This window comes from Euwallacea fornicatus, chromosome 10, assembly GCF_040115645.1.
Source record: "Euwallacea fornicatus isolate EFF26 chromosome 10, ASM4011564v1, whole genome shotgun sequence".
NCBI classification, from domain to species: Eukaryota; Metazoa; Arthropoda; class Insecta; order Coleoptera; family Curculionidae; genus Euwallacea; species Euwallacea fornicatus.
In genome coordinates this window covers 4,234,702-4,254,840 of record NC_089550.1, presented here as the reverse complement: position 1 = coordinate 4,254,840, position 20,139 = coordinate 4,234,702, and the positions used below count along the sequence as shown (strand labels likewise).

Here is a 20,139-nt window from a genome sequence, read left to right as displayed (position 1 = left end):
CTTGTTCAAGGTTGTAGTTGGATATGAATGGTGATCGTTGTGGTCAAGAACAAAAAGATAAATTAGGTATTACCGGAATGGAATGTGGTGGATATATTTTGAATAAAAAAAATCGACAATTGAAGATGCTAAGTTGGTTTTATTTTCTTTAAAGGTAAACAGATGGGTAACGTAGACGCTAATTCCATATGAAAGACATCAGAAATCTTAATGCTAATAACCTGCCGCTAACCTTAAACCCGATAACAATAATTGAGGCTAAATATAGGGAGATGTTTTAGAGAAATTTATTTTGTAGTGGTATACCTGCTCCTTGGATAATGATGGTATTAATACCTATTAGCTCCATGGCTCGTTCAATACCTTGAAATCCCGTGCTTAATACTAATACTTGCACCGGTAAGCTTGACGTAATTTAGCTTCAAAATTTTAAATGGACTCTGATTATAAAAGGCAACGAGGGCACATAATGCATTAAGCAGATGAGCTTTTAAATTGGTGGTCCACTTACCAGTAATACCTACCTAAGTGCCTTAGGATTTCGATAATAGCAATGAAAAATGATAACTTTAAAAACATTAATATCGGTTTTTAACTTTACATAGCAATTAGTTCAAAGTACACAATGAATCTTAGGTAGGTTTCCTTTTAACACGACATAGACCCGAAAAAATTAAGCGAAATCTTTATACAGTATTCTTTGTATTACGAAAACAGCTGAAATATCTATGCATGTATGAAAGCTTTAATAAATACCGAAACTTTTAATTACGATTCACTCAGGAGTGGCCACAAAAGGTGTTCGAAATGGTCGATATTGGTTTCATTTACACAAATTGTCGCTCGCCTTATCCGAAATTCTGTACACGCTCTTAGTAAATGTTTTTCTTTCAATTATTATTGAGGCGTTTTCTATCCGTTCGTACTACTCTGCCACTGTGTTAATTCCAGTCGTAAATGCCAATTTTTTCATGTAACCCATAGATAAAAATTACGTGGGTTTAGATCTGGTGATCTGACGGGCCACCTCATTGGTCCATTTTGAGCTGTCCACATGTTGAAAAATTAGTTATTTAAAAAGTCCCGCATTTTATTTTATTTTTTTTCAAATGCGTAGGTTTTTTTGATATTGCAAAAAATGTTGCCTAAAGATTTTGCTTCATTTTCTTTTAGGTCTATGCGCATTAAAAAGGACTGAAGATTCACCCAGCGTAAGGACAGGTGGCTGATGCCCAGTTGCGCAGCGGAAGCTTTGATCCGAGCAACAACGAGACAAGTCAGTAACTGGAATATAGAAGGGATAAATCACCTGTAGCTGTTAGTTTACCGGGTGAAGTTCAGGTGAACTGCCGTAAACATCGAAATGGGTTTTCTCATATTCCGGAGTCCAAGACTTGGTACGTATGCATCAACTTGCGATGAAAATTCATGAGCGATCACAAGAAAATGCTGAAGTCCATGAGTGGTGGAAATCGCAGATATCTAAAAAGGACATAAAACTTCAGTGGAACCTTCGAAAATCCTGGTAAATTAAAAAAAACTCCTAATCCAACTTCAATCTCTGGGCTTAACGAAAAAAAGCTTTCGCTCCTAGGCCCAATCTACTAATTATATCTGAAAACCACATTTCATTACAGTAAACCTCCATTAATTGCCAGACATAATTTGACATTTTTATGGTTTTTGGACACTAAAAGTAAGTACCTGTGATTCTCCTCTTCTGTCCCGACAACGTCTCTTCGAAATTCCTGGTACGGGTCAAGGCAAAAGAGCGTAGAAAGTGCAGTCCCAGTAAATGGCATTATGGAAATCACAAGTGTTTCTTCGCCATGAATGTGTAGTTCCACGGCACACGATCACCTACAAAGTTACCGGAAAAGAAGCAAAATTTGTTGACTGGTGTACTGCACGTAAGAAGAGGACAAATTGATATGGGGGAATTTTCAAAATTTGAGCTTTGATGCGCGCCAATTTTAATTTCATAATTTGTCTACACATTACACATTAAATTATTTGAAAAGGGTCCTCGCCCTAATTTACACAACTATCGTCAATAGTAACTTTTGCATGAAAAAGATTAATTCAGTACGACAATATCGTTTAATTTTTGGCCCGGCATATGCTGAATTAAGTCGCCTGAATGACGCCCGATTGAATGAGCCCTGGGAACGCCAAATGCGATGCGAAAAAAAGCTCTTTTCGACCGAAAATTTCAACGTTCCTTTCGGTCTGGAAACAATAAATCAGAAATTAAGCGAACGAAGCTGTCCCCTTCAGGAAAAAATATAATGACGCCCTATTCAGCCCGGCATAGCATAGATACGTCGGCCCAGTGTGTGTTGCTTTTTTATATCATGGAAGTGGCACACTCTCCTCGGCATACAAATAACTTTTAAAATTTGTGCCCGAAGCAAATTATTTACGCTGAAGGGTGCTTTTGGTCTGGGTCGCTAAATAAGGGTTATTCTTTTATATTTTGATTCAGCAAAGAGCTGCTGAACAATGCTGGTATATCCCTCTTTTCGCGGGCGTCCTTTCCCCTCGCTGTCCTAATCTTAAAAGCGTTTATTTACATAAGTCGTAACTCAATTACCATACTCCCGAGGCTTGAGTCTGAGATGTCAGGATTTGATTCCTGGTAGAATTACCCATTCTTAAATGGGTCGTCCCATTTTTGTCAAATGCCTGGGGCCTTTTAAATGTCACATAAATGACGCCACAGTCGCCCTAGAGGGGAACGCAGTTGCAATTAGGGCATTCAGAAAACTGACACAAAGTCCCTTTCCTATTGGGAATTTTGATGAGCATCACTAATGAAAGGATTTAGGGTGAGTATAAGTATCGCTTTCCTCCCTATTTTACACACACGCTTTCACGTACAGCTAATCGATTCCCACGATTGTGTTTAATTCCAAAAAATCCGGTTCTCGGAATTCTTCATCAAATATTCGCTTTTTTGAAACTTGCAATTATCGTTGCCGAAGTGTGAAGACCGAAAAATCCAATTATTAATAATTGTTTAATTGTTTATTTATCGGAGTCGCGCTTCTAATGGTCACGAGGTAGGTTTTTCGGTTTCTAAAGTGGACAATATCGTCCTGCATTCCAATAAAATCGCGGTTATTTGTTTGCTTGTTGTGTACCATTAACTGCCAGCAATAATAATCGTTAATCTGTTAATAAAAACTATTATTTACTGCGGCAATAACCGTAGTGCATCTGCGGATATTCGCATGAGCTTTGCGCAATGAAACGGTCATTTGGAGTCTTCGCTTTTAGTAGAATTAAGAGACTTTTCTAATGCATCTAGTGCATTAATTATTTTTAAATATTTCAAGATGCCCAGAAAACTTGCAGAAGTGGGTATTTATTACCACTTACGACACGAACCTGCTCATTCCACTAATAATAATCGTTCGGAATTTATAGGCCAATTGCTCATATTAAATGGAAATTCGAAATGTGTTCGTAGTGAAAAACTTTCCAACCGGATTCTCGGTCATTAATCAATTATAAGAATATGATTACGTTATGAACGGAGGTATTTTCCAAACCGTTCAAACACGATGTTATGCAAAATAAAGGAACATAATCAACTAGGGAGCATTTCTGGGAACATACCATTGATGAACTAAATAGATTTACCAGTACTTCGATTTTTCGAATTTTAGAGCAGGTTTTTGACAAAACAAACTTTGCCAATTTTTATTTATTTTTAGGGTAATTCGAAGTTTCGAAATTTTTCCTCCGAAATGCAGAGCGATTTGCTTTGACTCCTGAGAGAGCCCCAATGACAGAGGAGTTGTCTCGTTATTTCATTTATAACGTTTTAATTTTTGAAAATTCTCATCAAGTTGACAGTTTTGATCGTTCCACGAGGCCTACTTACGCGCGCCCTCAAGGAAATAAGCTTGTTTCCCACGGCCTCATGCAGATATCTACAGCAACGAGTAAAACAAATAAACGTCAAAACGGACAGCTGCATCGAATTTTGAAGTTTTAAGGAGATTTAATTTTTCGCAAATTGCTATAACAAATATCATATGCAACTGGCACAAAATGGCCATTTGTCCCGTAGGAAATGAGTAACATTTCGTTCTCGTTGCACAATAGGCTATACCGCAGTCGCTTGTTGTTGGATGAAATGTATTCCGCGTGCTATAAATTATCACCTCGTTATGTATATATAAAATATTTTAGTAATGTAACGGCACGCGATAAATAAACCCGATTTCGGAAATTTTTATGGAATTTCCAAAAGCTTCATGATTTTATGATTTTTTTTTCAGGTTTATTCGTTCTTTGGAAAACCACGTCTACCAAGGAGAGTTTTGAGATGATCTAAACCTTAACACAATTAAACTTTTTTTAATTTTCGCGTTTTCTCCATTTTTTACTTTAAGAAATGACGAACATTCCTCCTTAAACCCTAAATAATTTCTTTCAAGAGTGCTACTTCTCCTTGGCAATTCCTTACCGCAGCCTCTTTTCTAGCCTCTTAATCGCAAACTCCTTTCCAACTTCATACATTTGCATCTCATCATCTCCTATCAGGGTTCGTGCAATCTCTAAAAACTACTTGCACCATCATCAGCACTAACTCTGCGACTCCTCGAAATTTGCGATTTGGGTGTAGAGAAAATCGTGGTGCGTTCTGAAGGGTCATTAGAATAAATTCAGGGAATAGTTTTAGTCTTAGTCCGGTCCTGCAGTTGCTTTCGAAGTTTAGGAACTGAAGGGTGTACTCTAACTTCCGAGTTAGTTCTAAGGCATTTGATGGTTTCGGATCTGTGACGAAGTTTCTTGAGACTGTTGAGTAACTCCGGTAATATTTGAATTAGACGTTAAGTCTCATAGTAGATCTAAAATCCCGCACTTCGAGGGCTTTCGGTATTTCTTCCCGCTAACGGTATTTTCCAAACTCCCTCAGCAAAGTTAATAACATACACGGATAAGCTCCGACAAAAACCCCATTAAAGCCCCTTAAATTACTGAAAAATGAAAAAAAAAAAAAAAAAAAAAAAAAGACTTCTACCCAAAATTAATAAACAATAATTAGGGTCGTATTAAATTAAAATATCACCTGTGTGTGGAATTAATGACAGCACAATAAAACGCAAACCAATCCCAGTAGGAGTTCCGAAACCGGTTCGGAACGCATAATGATCTCGTGAAAATGAATTGAATGGTCTTCAGCGGACAGTTGTTTCACGATGATCATTAATATTGCCAGCGTTTACATTGGATTAATAATAATCGTTATAAATCATCAAAGAGTCGTAAGAATAGGCAGAGATTGGTTTAACGTTGGTACGAAGGAACATCGGACTTATTAATGCTACGGGGTTTCCCCGAAAATAAGACCGAACCAAAAAAATAAGCCTTGGCACGATTTTTTCAAGGTATTTTCAATGTAAGTTTTATTCCTGAAATACGCCCTAGTAAAATTGGTCAACCGGACTACTCGGGGAGAATCCCAATCTGCGGATCGGTCAGTGGCGGAAGGGTGATGTGCACACTCTGCTTACTAGAAACTTGCGACATACAATTTTCTCATTTATACGCCGTTTTACCCACGGAAATCTCTCAGTTTTCTATAAGGAAAAGAAGTTGGGGGGTACATCTGTTTCGAAAGTGACCATCCGAGTGCAATATCTCAACTCAACTGGCCCTTGAGGGAAGTGCCAAGGAGCGTATGTGCAGACCATTACCGGCTGAAATTGAATGAATTGCTGATGGAACAGCAAGGTGTTTGATTGTTCGTAGGAGTGATACTCAAGCATTTGCTCTTGCAATCGCACCACGGCCAGACATACCGCCAGACGAATTCAAAGCGTCACAACAGTGCTCCAAGAAGTTGGAAGATAGTGAAATGATTAAACGTGCAGTAGCTTTCAAGTGTCTCTTTGATGGCATTGACTTCTCTACTTGCCGACTCTCGAACATGACCGCTATAGATGAAACTGGAATGTTTATGGGTGAAACGCCTCGAACTGCCATTGATCATAAGGATATTTCCGCGACCTACGTTCCATCCACTACTAGTTAGGGAAGTGCACATGTATTTCTGCCATTTCGATGAAAGGAAAGCCCCTCCTGTAACCCTCTCCAAGGACGAGAAAGAAGAAAGTTTCAGATATTTATGTTCTTGAAATTAAAAAAGTTGGACTCTGCAAGCACTCACCGTGTTAAAACCATAGAAACTTCCCTTGCAGAACGGAACGTTCAGAAACTTTTGACGTTGTGATAAACGCGTCATTTGAAGATCATTCGAGAAGTGTCAATTGAAGATGTCTGGATGAAGGATGCATGGAATAAAATAACGGACAGCTGTACTGCCAATGTCCCACGAACAGACTACCTGGACGAGCAAGGCACATTAGAGGAGAGCGCTGTTGATCAACATGAGAAGTTAGAGCCGGTGGCCTCAGAGGAAATGAAAGGGCGATAAATTGAGGCTGGAGTTCGGGGTCTGTGAATTTATGACGATATTCCAGAAGAAGACGACATGACTTTCTTCATAAATGGTAAACAAATATATTTCTTGAACTTGAACAAATATTAATTGTTCTGCTGAGAAATAAGACATGTCTTACCTCAAACGTATGAGCTCTAGCGGGTCTTTTACGGCAAAAACGAATAGAAGACCGCGTCTTATTTTCGGGAAAACCCGGTGATTCAGTGTGTTAGATTAGAGCTATTTCTGAAAGGTTGTGAGTAACATTCGATCATAAAGATTACCGGTAGATGCCGTTTTCTGACTCCTTAAAAAAATATATGTAGTTTTTACGACACCCCCCAATAACACTAAAGTGGTATTTTAATCCCACTCTCGAACTTAACGATTTTCAGGCTGTAAATGCCAGTCATTCCATAATCATAACCACAAACATAATATGAGGCAGAAAATATGGCTTTCTGATATAAATGGAATATCAAATGTGGTCGGAGTTTTATATAGGGTTTTCTGCATAAGTGCTAAATTAGATTAAACCCGGATTTTAACGCGAACATGAAGTGTGGTTTTGCCGGGCCTTTATTGCTAGATATTAAATTTAAAATTATTACGTTTATTTCGAAACGAAATGCACACTGGTGCGTGAAATTTCGCCCAAAATATCAAAATGGAAGCTCTCCATGATTGCAATGTTTATGGGCAATAGTTATGGAGGAAATACAAATTAGAAAACAATAATCCAAGAAGAACAATGATGTTTAGCATTTGTATTGCCAACCGTAAAAGCTAAATCACAATGACGAAGCCTGACCTAACTCAGCTATAAAAGGAAATTAATGTTATCTTTGCTTAAATAACAGCAATTCTAGAGCTTTCTTTGTTCAGCTTTTGCAATGACAGTGGGACTTTTCCAGAAAACTCTCGGCAAAAATTCGAATGCGCCTTTCGGACGTCACTTTGAGAGGAAATTACTCATATTCCTGCAGAAAACGTAAAGTGAAAACATTAAAATGGCATTGAACGCCCGTGACCATTAACCGCTAATGGACTGAGAGTTATGTGCTTTCAAGTGCTTGCTTTATGGTCGTTATGAAGAAAAATAAAGTTTAATTATGGGCGATGTAACCATAAACGGGCGCATTTTTTTCGATGAGCAGTTTTTCTGTAAATGGCTGCTGACGGCCTCATAACAATTACAAGGAAAATTACTAGTTCCCAGTACTTCCAGAAAAAATCAAAGTCGGTTTATGATAACGCGACAATTTTATTTCAAACCATGAATTACATGATATCTATCGAGGGTATGTGCTCATAGATTAGACGCAGTGAATTTGAAAAATTGCATACATTACGTTTTTGTATACATACGGTTTTTTCCTTAGATAATGCCACGCCACAGATATATCTAGATTCATCAGGATTCAGTGGAGATAAGGAAATTGGGCTGCAGGTTTTGCCACAAAAGCGTCGGCATCCAAGAAAACATTCCCAATGGTCAGTTTCGCACATCGAGCAAAGGTGCTTCTTCTCAATCCTGAAATATTAAAGAATCTGCTAAAGCGCATAAAATTTGCTCAAATTAAATCCCTGAACATACTGGAATCTAGAAGTTTTGAAGAAAGAACTTGTTTCGGGAATAATCAGATCTAGAAATAGAATAAATTGAAGTTAAAGAGTAAAATTCATTTACGGCGCTCTGTTTGGATGTTACCTCTAGACGGTAAAACTGAGGGTTTTCTTCAGCTACAGAATTTTCGACTAGAAGAACTAGGCATGGTTAAACTATTGAGATTTACAGATGGAGGAGAATTTGGGTGAGTTTAAATTGAGAATTAAAAGAAAACAAATTTTAAGCTGGAGTTGCTAAACATTTTAAAGTTTGTGAAAAATGTAGAAATTGGAAAAATGAAGAATTAAGGAAATTGAGGATCCATTCTTTGAATCTTACGCAGGTATCTAGGGACCTTATTTTTCAGCTTTCACATTATAACATGGAAACTGGGGAAGACAACAATTTGAGGTTATATTTGGCAATTAAAAAGACCAGTTTTTCGCCTGTTTTCAAATCTGAAAAGAGTGCGTATGAGACATAGAAAACATTGAGAACGAAGAGGTGGTCATCAAAGGTGATACCATTAGCCTAAACTTCAATTCAACACTAAACATAAAAAAATGTTCCAAATCTCTCTGTCTCCGAATTTTTGAATTTTGAAGAATCGATAGAGAAATAGCAACCAGAAAAAGATTTTTTTTAAATCCGGATATTCCAGCTCAATTTCCTTATACTTCGAACCACATAGAGAAGTGCAATACGTAAGTTTTCACAGAATTTTTTTGCCTCGGCCATGAGGTGGACTATCCAAACACATCAATCGGAAGCCATGAATCAGCTGCCTAAACATCTCTTCGGTAAATATTTTGATAAAGCCGGCGAAACAAAGCAGCTTTAATGAAGTCTGACCAGAGTTACGGGTTGCAAAAGCAACGAATGCTGGCTTTACCTACAATACTTATTATTTCGTTCAACCAGCACGGAAACGAACAGGAATGTGGGACACAAATACATGAAAATACGTGTTGTTTGTCCTTTTTTCTAATTGATATGTCCTGGGGGCCGTCACGGCTGTGGGAAATCCTACGAGAGGCCTTTTCCTATGAGAGACCGTTCGAGAAAAATTGCATAATTGTTAGCTTCTGAGATGCGGTCTATTAAATCCAAATTATCGACTTATAATATAATTGTGTAGGCTTTATGTGGAATAATGAACATCAGATCAGAGCAATAATTATCAGGAAATTGGCAATTAGAAAGCCTAACAATTAGACGCCTAATTCACACAGTTATAAATCCACTTATGAGGTTTTTCCTAATAGTATTGTCTGAGGCAATTAAGATTATATTAATTATTGTTATGGTAAATAGCGTAGTCACGATGTTTCCATGCTTCGGGCAAATGGTGAAATGTGTTTCGTTAGAAACACAACATTGTAGAATGTAAAAATTTGTTGAAAATACTTGTTAATGATATGAATTTCGCGAACTCAAGCTCGCAATGTTTATCTTTGAGTTGTTGAGAGAAATGGCGGTACTTACAAATGCAAATGTGGAGAACGTTTCCAAACTTTATGTAGTCATTAAAGATACGCCATCAACATACCAATATTTCCATATTCAAATTTCTATGACCAATCGTAAAATCAGCAATGATAATTTACACTCCACTCCTGTACGTTTTTAATATTACAAACGCGTAATCCAGCTCGGCAATAAAAAAAATATCCTTCATTAAATAGTCAACACATTATTTTGGATCGTATTTACATCCAAAAGCAATATTTTCCATGGAGTGCTGATGGTAATATATTTATACGTCCCATAGAAGCGCTTGTTTGTTAGCTTTAGCACTCGTAAATTGCCCAAGTTGCCGTTGGGAGCTGACTTAGTCCAGCGAGTGCTGGGCTCGATCAATTGCGAAGAAATAGCAATTTTTATTTCATCACATCGTTGAGAAGCTAAACTTATGAGTTCCGTTCTGGCTGAAAAGCTAATGGACTGAAGATCCAGAGAGGGGCCGAAGAGAGTTTTAAGAACTCTTATTCAAGCGAGATCCAGTTCCCACGTGACCTCTAAGGAAATTGAGCTTGATTCTTTAATTTAGATCAAAGTGGTGGACTAAAGAGCAAGTACATCACGCAGCACCATCATAAAGTCACAGATAAAACATCAGCAAAATGAAGAGATTTGCTATGAGAGGCAAACTAGAAATTTCATTTTCGGCTATAGTAACCAAAAAAACCGGACTGAGCGACATATGCTAAACGAAATAACCCAGTAACTTAATGAATCCCATTTAAAATTTATTGTCAAGCTGAATATGTTATGATGCTTATTTTAAAAATATTTGGACACCTACAGGGTCGCTCAAAATATGTGACATTCAAAAGATACATTTTTGCAAAGGGCAACGTCTGTACCTGAGTAACCTAGTATTGAAATCATAATTGTAAACTTTTATACATACAGTGCGCGACAATAAAATAGCACACAGTGAAACTTATGTCAAAAGTCATTTGTAATGCATTTTATTTAATAATTTTTTGTTAACTTATGTAATACATAACAAAGGCGAATGATTGCTTTACAATTTTTATGGAAATGAGGTATTAATAAATAATACAATCAAAATCGTGAAAAGTTAACGCGACAAAATAATAGCACATTTTGGTTTGATTTATCTCTGCGGTGATTCAGCGAATAGTAATTTGAAGTATTTATACTTAATCTTTTTTTATGAAGGATGAAACCCATACGCAATATAAATAAACACAAATACCATTCAATTTTCGAAGTCATGGGACGAGGTACAAAGTTAAATGAGAGTGAAATCGCTAAGATTCTATGCCTATGGAAAGAAAAATATTCCATATTAAGAATTGCCAAAATTGTGGGTAGAAGCCGCAAAGTAATATATAATTTAATTAAAAATCCCAGTAATTATGGCAAAAAAAAGGTAAGGGCAGACCACCAGCTTTAACAGACCGTAAGAAACGTGCTATTTTGAGGGCAGCATCAAACTCTTTTGCTACGGCCAGAGAAATAGCTGATTCAGTGGGCATAAATACTAATATCAGAAACGTACAATGTATACTTCAATATTCCTCAATCATACAACATCAAAAACTTAAAAAGAAGCCACCCCTATCTTCAAGGCACAAAGAGGCTCGTTTGCAGTTTGCGACAAAACATCTGAAATCTATAAAAAAATTAAAATATGTTATATTTAGTGATGAAAAAAAATTTAATCTTGATGGACCAGATGGGTGGAATCATTACTATCATGATTTGAGAAAGGAGAAAGTTTATTTAAGTCGTCGGCAAATGGGTGGAGGCAGCCTTATGATTTGGGCTGGTATCGGGTATAGAGGAAAGACTCAATTGAACTTTATTAATGGACGGTTAAATAGTCGTGAGTACATAAAATTAATTGATACACAACTTAAAAAGTATGCTACACAAATATCAGGAGAAAATTTTATTTTCCAACAAGACAGCGCAGCTGTACACACCGCAAAGTGCGTTAAAGAGTATTTTGAAACGAATAATATTACTATTTTGGAATGGCCAGCAAGATCACCCGATTTGAATATAATCGAAAATTGTTGGGGTAAACTTGCAAGAGCTGCGTACAAAAATGGCAGACAATTTAATAATGCAGAAGATTTAAAAAATTGTATTATTTATGAATGGAATAAGATTCCTAGAAAATATATTAAAAAATTATTCAAATCAATACCAGATCGTCTTATAGAGATGATAAAAAATAAAGGTGGTAGTACAAAGTACTAGCTTAAAAATGTATTAAGTTTTGTTAATTAAATAATTGTAATATTAGTTATTTTTGAAGAATGTGCTATTATTTTGTCGCGTTAACTTTTCACGATTTTGATTGTATTAGTTATTAACACCTCTTTTCCATAAAAATTGTAAAGCAATCATTCTCCTTTGTTATGTATTACATAAGTTAACAAAAAATTATTAAATAAAATGCATTACAAATGACTTTTGACATAAATTTCACTGTGTGCTATTTTATTGTCGCGTACTGTATATATATGTAGTTAAATATGCCTATATTTTATGGTTTAGGAGATATCGGAACTTCTTTCAAAGTCGTCATTTTCAAGCAGTTATTTATTGCGATAGAATATATGGGCTATTCTGTTAAAGAAAGTGACTTTTTGTAAATTTAAAATGTGTTATGTTGACACGTAAATAGTAGACACCATGTAGGTTTTATTCCGACTGATTAATTAGCGAAACGTAGGCCTAGCTTTTTACTTTCATGATTTCAAATATGATTTCTATCCCATAAAAATTAAAAATTCTCTGCGTCCGTAAATAAGTGCTAAAATGACAATTTTTCGAAAAAAAACTCGATGTCCCCTAAACCACAAAACATAGGCATATTCGACCATATAAATTATAACGAATGTTTATAATTATGATGAGAATACAATAGGATACTCAATGGTATGCCATTGGAAAAAATGTAGCTTTTGAAAGCCATAATTGTTGAGCGACCCTGTAGTTCTCTAGATATTCTAAAATATAAATACTTCATAGCCATATCACGTACATATTCAAATTAAAAGTAAATGTTAAATGGAAGTCATTAATTTCCTTTGCAATTTTGTTGACTTAACTTCTACAAAAACAAAGCATATGAACAAAGCTCCGAAATACTTCGGCTCTAAGATACAGGATGTTATTATAAAAGTAATCAAAAATTAAGAAATTTGTCGCGAAGATTCCGGGAAAGCTAGAAAATTCGCTTTGACTGTAGGGACCCGACATCAATTACAAAAACAAAAGAGCGTGCGGTAAAGTAATAATAGAGATCGTTGTATATGATTCACACACGCACGCCGTCACTTTTCCATAACCACACGCCGTGTTTATTCTATGACCGCTCGCCGTGCGTTAATGTACCGCTTTTCGCACGGGTTTATACACAAACGATATTGGAGTGCAGTCAATTATGAAATTGATAGTCCAACTTCATATTTGTATTAATTAACTCACGCCTATTTCGCATGTACATTTTTCCAGGGGTTAATTTAGAATTCAATTAAATTTCCCAAATGGTTGTTTGCGTTCCTTAATGCACATATATTTATTAATTAAACCATTCGAACAAATATTTGCTAAATCAAAATAGCGGAATTTATTATTTACACGACCCTAAAAGTCCTCTCTTTTGCATTGTTTTATTAATGCCGTTCAATTGCATAAACAAGTACAAAATAAATGACATGCGAGCTTTCGAAAAACACCCAGTCATGTATTTTTATTTAAACATTGCATTGTATAGAGACTACATACATTGTTGATCCACGAATAAATTATTAGGCACGTTAACTGACAAATAAATAATAATGACCATCGCAATAAAACAGGTGAAGTGTTTTAATCCGCACCTTAAATCTGAGCGCAATTTGCTCTCGCCTTTACCAATCCGAAGTCTTCACCTGCAAAATGAAACCAATTAAGTGATTGCGATGATAACGCATCACGGCTCATAAAACTATGTATCCTACGCATATTTTCTCAAGTACCTAAGCATTGAAGTCACGTACATAAAGACATTCTACTTTTCAAAGCGTCTGCATACAGATTGAGGCATATACGAGACCAGCTACATGTTGGCATGTTTCCTCAACAAAAGAAATACCAAGATGTTAACGAATTCGGGCAGTGTTATGTAAAATTCCTTTCATAAGACGCCGCCACGACAACGAAACCCTTTTTGTTATGTTGGGGACAATTAGGTATGTTTATCTTCCACGAGTTAGTTGATGACTTCGAAATGTCATTCTGGTTTAAGGACAACTAAAGAAGGGCTTTATTGGTAGGCGAAGGAGACACGTCGATGGTGGGTTGAGATTTAGGAATGGTCATGAAAAATCGGAGATCTCAAGTAACTAATTTTATTCAGATGTCTGTCGAAGGAATAGCGTGCGAGGGACTACTCTAAAATGCCCCCCAAAACTTTTTGTGTATACTGTATAATTTGAGTTAATTTCGTAGTCTTGCTCGTGTTGGAGGGCCCATAATTAAAATTTTTCATATGAAACACTTAGTAGATTGTTTGACCGTAATATTTTACCATTTATTGCGAATATTTTGAATAGAAATTTGATGTATTCGTTATAGAGAAGGTGCGTACAACCTCGGGGTTTAGAAAACTCTACGTTTTGAGTTAGTTTCGAAGCCTAACTCGTGTTCCATGGTGCACAACTCAAATTTTTGAAATTAGACACCCACTATATAATTTGGCCCGTATATTTTAGGGTTTATTGCAAATATTTTGTACAAAAATTTGTCGTTTTTCATTAAAAAAAAAAAAAAAAAACAGGCGAGTAATCCCAGGATTTGATACAATTTGAGTTAGTTTGACAGTGAAGCTCATCTTCAAGGGTTCAAGAGTCAAATTCTTCAAAAAAGACATCCGATATATTTTTTATATAATGTCCACAAACCACACTGAAATCTAGAGAGACAGTTATTTTAAATACTGCAGAAAACCATAATAAAAATAAATTTTTCTCGGGTACGGTTCATTTTATGGTCATAAACGCAGAGTGTTTTTCTTTTAACTTGACCTTTAGTCTACGTAAAAAAATATTATGGAGACTTTATTATACACAGTGAAACAAATTTACATCATTCTCTCAAAGCCGGTTAGTCCCCGGCGACCTAGATGAGACACATTAATACGAAAGGCACCGCTTTAAGAAATTCAAATGAGAACCCACCATATTTAAAAAAAGTAATTTAATAACAGTACTTTAAAAGTTTAAAAGAAAAACCAGTTTCTAGCTGTCCCCCTTACGAGTCGATATCTTCGTGGGTTTGTAAGACAAACGTTGGCAGGAAGTGATCAGGGATCTTTGACGTATCCTTCGCATGTTCTGGGCCACTCTGTATAGTCATTACGCGTGTGCTAGTATTGCTCAGTTGCCGATTTCACGGATGCTGTTGCGCCCCCTGTACCAATAAAAATAAGCACCAAAATCGGGCGAATGGGCCTAAATAACGAAATTAATTTTGGAACTATACAAAGCAGACAAAAAGCAGAACCTCGTTGTTAGTTCTTTTGTCATTTATCGCGTGTCACGGAAGCTAATCAGTATTATTTTTCCCGTTAAAACCGAGCTTTTTTCATTCGCAACATTCGCGAACGCAAACAGCAATTTCCGCTCGCCGTTGAATGTTTAATGCACTTTTAAAAACGCTCAAATTAGCATTATTTATTCACGTGTCTAAAATTCAACTTTGAAAATGTTCATTATAAATTATCGTGCCATATTTGAGATTTGCTTGAATAATTACCCTCGCCTTGCTTTGATCAATATTTAGAATCGGGGCCCAGTTTTTAGCGTAATTTGCAACTCGCCAGACCAAACTTGTTTATGAAGACTGTGCTAAGTGTCTTTTCGTTAAGAGTCACTAGCGGTATCTTGTTCTCGCCTTTCCAACACCATCGCTGTGAAAAATTCCATAAACGAACCCATAAAAACGCCATTAGAAAAGCTGCCAATTTATATTCAATTACCTATATCCCCCCCTTTGATGATAAATTTACGGTGTGTATATCTAGGAAGTTATGATGAACGGTGTAATATTAAATTTTTATGGCATCATGCTTCAATGCTCCGCATACTTTAATAAGTTCACTACTTGAATACGCCGGCCTAATGAATACGTATGGATTATGATAATACGCGAGGCTTGGGAATTTTAAATAAGGGCAGGATATTTGGGTTAATGGGGAAGAAACTAAACTCGAATTTTTAGAGCTCAAGCTCCATTTACGTCTACCACCATCATGGGATAGCTATGCAGGTAGTGTTTGTAAAAGCAACAACGAGGGAAATTTAATGTGTCAAGTATTCCAGCGAATGCGAAGACATATGACCTCCCATAAACCATGAGCGATGAACGTGTACGCCATGTTTTTTATTATAACGGTGCATTTACAAGGATTTTTTTGTTTTAGGTAAAAATTGTTATGTGCTTGCGTTATCTTACTGTCAGTAGCAGATGTTTGTGACGAATATGGTTAATGTTTCTAGTCTGGTCTAGGCCGATCCGCACCAGAGATAATATCGCTTTTCAACACAACTTGGTGAGAATGTTGAATACCTTTACGTTTATTGCATTCTAAGAGGATTCCTCATGCCAGCAGGTTTCGGGCCATAAATAGCAAAAACAATGTTCGGATTAAGTTTGTTCACGTTCGCACTTTCACTGAACTCAACCAGACTTAAATTACTAATTATCAAGCGCTTTCATAAAATATAATTGGATTGTCCACAAAGTCATCGCGGATTTTACAGTTCCAATGAAAAACAAAATTTCCCACTAAAATTATAACTTTATTCAATTATACATTGCCCATTTTGTCCAAAAACATTTCTCCATCTTTGGGGCAAATTTATGATGCCGCGCTCATAAAATTTAGATTATTATTTTTCGGCAAAAAACTGGCCCAAGTACGTTTTTACATCTTCATCAGTCACGAAGGTTTTTCGATTAGGGGCATTTTGCGGTCATCGAAACAGATGATGATCCGATGGTACCCGGTCTGGGGAGTGGGGTGGACGTGGCGAAACGCTTCACCTAAGTTGGAGGAATTTTTGACGAGGACGAGCTACCAGTCCTAGGCGTTCCTACTTGATTCCCTCACCCAATTGATCCAGTTAACCACATTTTTGTATGACATCGCTCTTCATGGGTGAATATCCGCTTTTGGAGTGTTTTGACCTGGCTCATTATGCTCGGTCCAAGATCTTTTTCGTAGGATATTGTTGTAGACAATCAATTTTTCTGTTATCGTATCTCTCAAAAAGGAGCCTTTTCTTCTCGTTTAGAGAGCGTCTTGAATTATCGTGGTATCCATGCATCCAGTCTACTATCGTATCGAATTCATTTGAAATGGTTTCCAATACTTGCTTTCGATACATTCAGACTGCCTGCAACCTCCCATATGGTTATTCGACAATTTGATTCTATCAAAGCTTTTATCAACTCAAATTCGCCGTACATATCACATGACTTTTTATGACTTTATCTTGCGCTTTTCCCTTTGCCCAAGTAATATGACAAAATTTGTCGGAAACGTTCATTGTTACTTTCCATTCTCGAATCAGCAGCAAATAAGCAATTTCAGCAACAATTTAAGGCAGTTAAACTAACTAGATGGGAAAAGACCCACCGCCTCTATGGACAACGTAATATCAAGTAACCTAAATGCGCCATTTCAATAGATTCCCCTAAATAAAACTTAACCAATTTAAAACTGCTTCTTTGCCAACTGCCAACTTCCCCTAAAGCGCTTATTAGTTTCGTAAGTCAAAATAAACTTGAGTTAGGAACAGTTTTAAAGAGACGAGGATTAAAGTTTCGCAAATGGAATAAGTTGAAGTTTTGATTTAAACTTCCATACAGAAAAAATTTCAAAATGCCAACATGTTTTATTACTTTTGTAGCATTAAATGAAAATCCAGCTGAAATTACCGGAAGACCAAGTGAACAGTAATCATGTAATGAAGTTAAATTTGGGCTGCAAAAATATTACAGTTATTTCTATGAAAATTCCGCTGCGAATTTATTACGTTGATTTTCACGAAAATTCAGCTAAAACTTAAGTAATAAATTATTACTTAATGAATCTTGCATTGTGAAACTTCAACGTTTTATACGAGGCGCGCTTTTTAATATGAGCGCTAGGGCCTTTGCATCCCATACATTTAGCTTTTTTCAATCTACTGACAAAATTATCTAATAAATACGGTCATTATGAAACTGACCGATGAATCGACATAACCCATGAACGTTCAATAAAAACGCAGACTTTAACCCACAAAAACAATAATGTTTTCGGTATTTCTATCCATTGCGATGTTCTCAGAATCAAGTAGCAGGCAAGCTTTTAACAGGGCTACAATGGAATATTTATTAGAAGCTTGCAACACAACCCAATAGGTAATATCGGATGGAAAACACCACCTGAACCATCCCATAAATTATGCCCTGTTAGGTAGTTCGGGTTACGGCTCATTTGGAAAAAAGCAGCAAAATACGTTACGTGGAAGTTTCTGCGGTTCGTATAAAAAAACACCCCGCAGATTTCCTGTGAGACTTCAAAATTATTAACTTGAAATATTACGTGTACTTCAGCCGAGGTCTTTTGAAATAGATCACCAGTAGGTTTCCCAATCACCCCCTAAAGAGAAAATGAGTTCTTTCAGCTCGGTAAAGATATACCACATTATAGTTATACGGGGCGTCCCGAAATACCAACGGACAACGAGATGCCACCAATTCCTGAGGGGAAAATAGCTTAGGTGTCTAGCCGTTGCGTACGAAGTTGATCGCAACATTTTTACTGCAAAAACTCCCCATTTATCGGTCAGCTAAAGGGAAAATAGTTGCGTCGAAATTACTTCGTTTTCCCGGCCCAGAACTTCAAAGTTGATTGAAAAAAGTCAATTTTATTAACTAATTTTTAAGCATCTCTTTTTATCAAATCCCGTTTACTAATCTACGTTACTGAGTACTACAGCAACATTCTCAGTGCGAAGACTCTTCATCTATCGGACGTGGCAAAAATTATTTAAGCTCGGTTAAATTTACTCGCAAGCTCTTAATGAGCGGCAATTTAACCTTTTTTTTTTTTATTTCAACTCATAGCGAGTGTTCTTTCAAATTTTCTAACCTCGACCCCCATCTTCAAATTCTGCATCTTTTTAGAGCCATTCAGCATTACTCTTAATTTTGTTTAACACGTACTTAATATCATAGCGTTTTTGAACTTTGCACGCTTGTCAAGCAAAGGCAATTAATGTTTATTTGCTTATGAATGTACATACCTGCCGTTAAAAATGAAATACGTAGGGAGTCAAGTGGTTTCCTCCTAATGGTACAAAATTTTCAAGGCTATTTGCGGTGGAACAACTGAACTGCTCAGCTTCCTTGTGTGCCCAATAATGAGTGGAATTACCGACGTAAATCGAGCCAAAAATGCGAATTTTAAATATCTCGTAACACATACGGTGTCCCACCAAAAAATCGTTCTCGCACGAGTCGTCCTGTATATGAAAACATGCCTCCTCCAATTTTTCTTGAGGGTCTTCAGATGTTCGTGTCACTTCCAGCACTGCCGGTTCATGGGTCCTTCTCGCAACGACGTTGGTAACTATTGCCTTCCACGTAAAGCAAATCGGATCCGGCAAAACCTAGAGGAGGAATGAGTTCGAAGAGGAAACTAAGCTGCTTTTCGGTATTTCTACAGGATCAGGAAGCCAGGACAAGCTTGGACACGAAATTGCCATAAAGCGAGTACTATAAATGCGCATTAGTAATTACGGGAATTGCGCGCAATCCTCAACTAATTTATTAATAACCATTTAGGAAATTATGGCAGCGGTTGTAAGTGTTGTTCTTTGTTCGAGGATTTACGAAGTGTATAGGGGGGAAAACAAAAACTTGACTCACCGAATTTATTATTCCTGCGGAGATAGGACGGGTTTGCGAGATAATATAAAGCAGCCATTTTTATGGCGTCCTACGATAAATTTTATAAACGAATAGGAGAGTTACAAACGCTCAACACATTGTCGTGTTTATTGGTTTTAAATGGAAGTTTACGTTTCCGAACGCGAGTTTGAAAAAAATCTAAATTTCGGTTTACGCCGCGGTCGAGACGACGCATAACACAACGTTCTAGTGGAAAAAATTAATGAGCCATTCGAGCTCCCTTTCTTCTTCGTCAGGCCGAATTGTCGCTTATTACTCCATTCCCCCCAAAAACGCCATTACTCACTGATTGTCTTAGCGTCAGCCCGAAATATTTTTTAATTTCGTTCTATGGCGTTTACAGAAGCGATTACATGGATAAAATACGATTTGAAACGGTCCCAAATATAAAAAAAAGCTCGTTTTTCGTAACGAGGACAAAGTAAAGAGCGCCATAGTGTACATAACTCCCGATCCATTTGTGTTTCAGCGGTCATGGATGCTCGTTTTATAGCCGTAGACGTAATTTTAAAATGTTTTCACTTCGTAGTTTGAATACAATCCAATTCCAGACCATTTTCGGTGAAACGACGATCACGAC

At 36.7% G+C, this 20,139-nt stretch overlaps 1 protein-coding gene and 1 long non-coding RNA gene across 2 annotated transcripts in view; both read right to left on the bottom strand.

Moving 5' to 3' along the window:
* LOC136341391 (uncharacterized) overlaps nt 1-20,139 on the bottom strand; it is a 126,173-nt gene that overhangs the window by 84,083 nt on the left and 21,951 nt on the right. The window lies entirely within an intron of this gene.
* Nucleotides 120-19,254, bottom strand: LOC136341382 (uncharacterized). The gene is made up of 3 exons (XR_010732496.1): nt 18,893-19,254; nt 1,705-1,860; nt 120-1,482 (listed from the first exon to the last, which is right to left on the bottom strand). It is a non-coding gene; the product is annotated as an uncharacterized lncRNA (long non-coding RNA).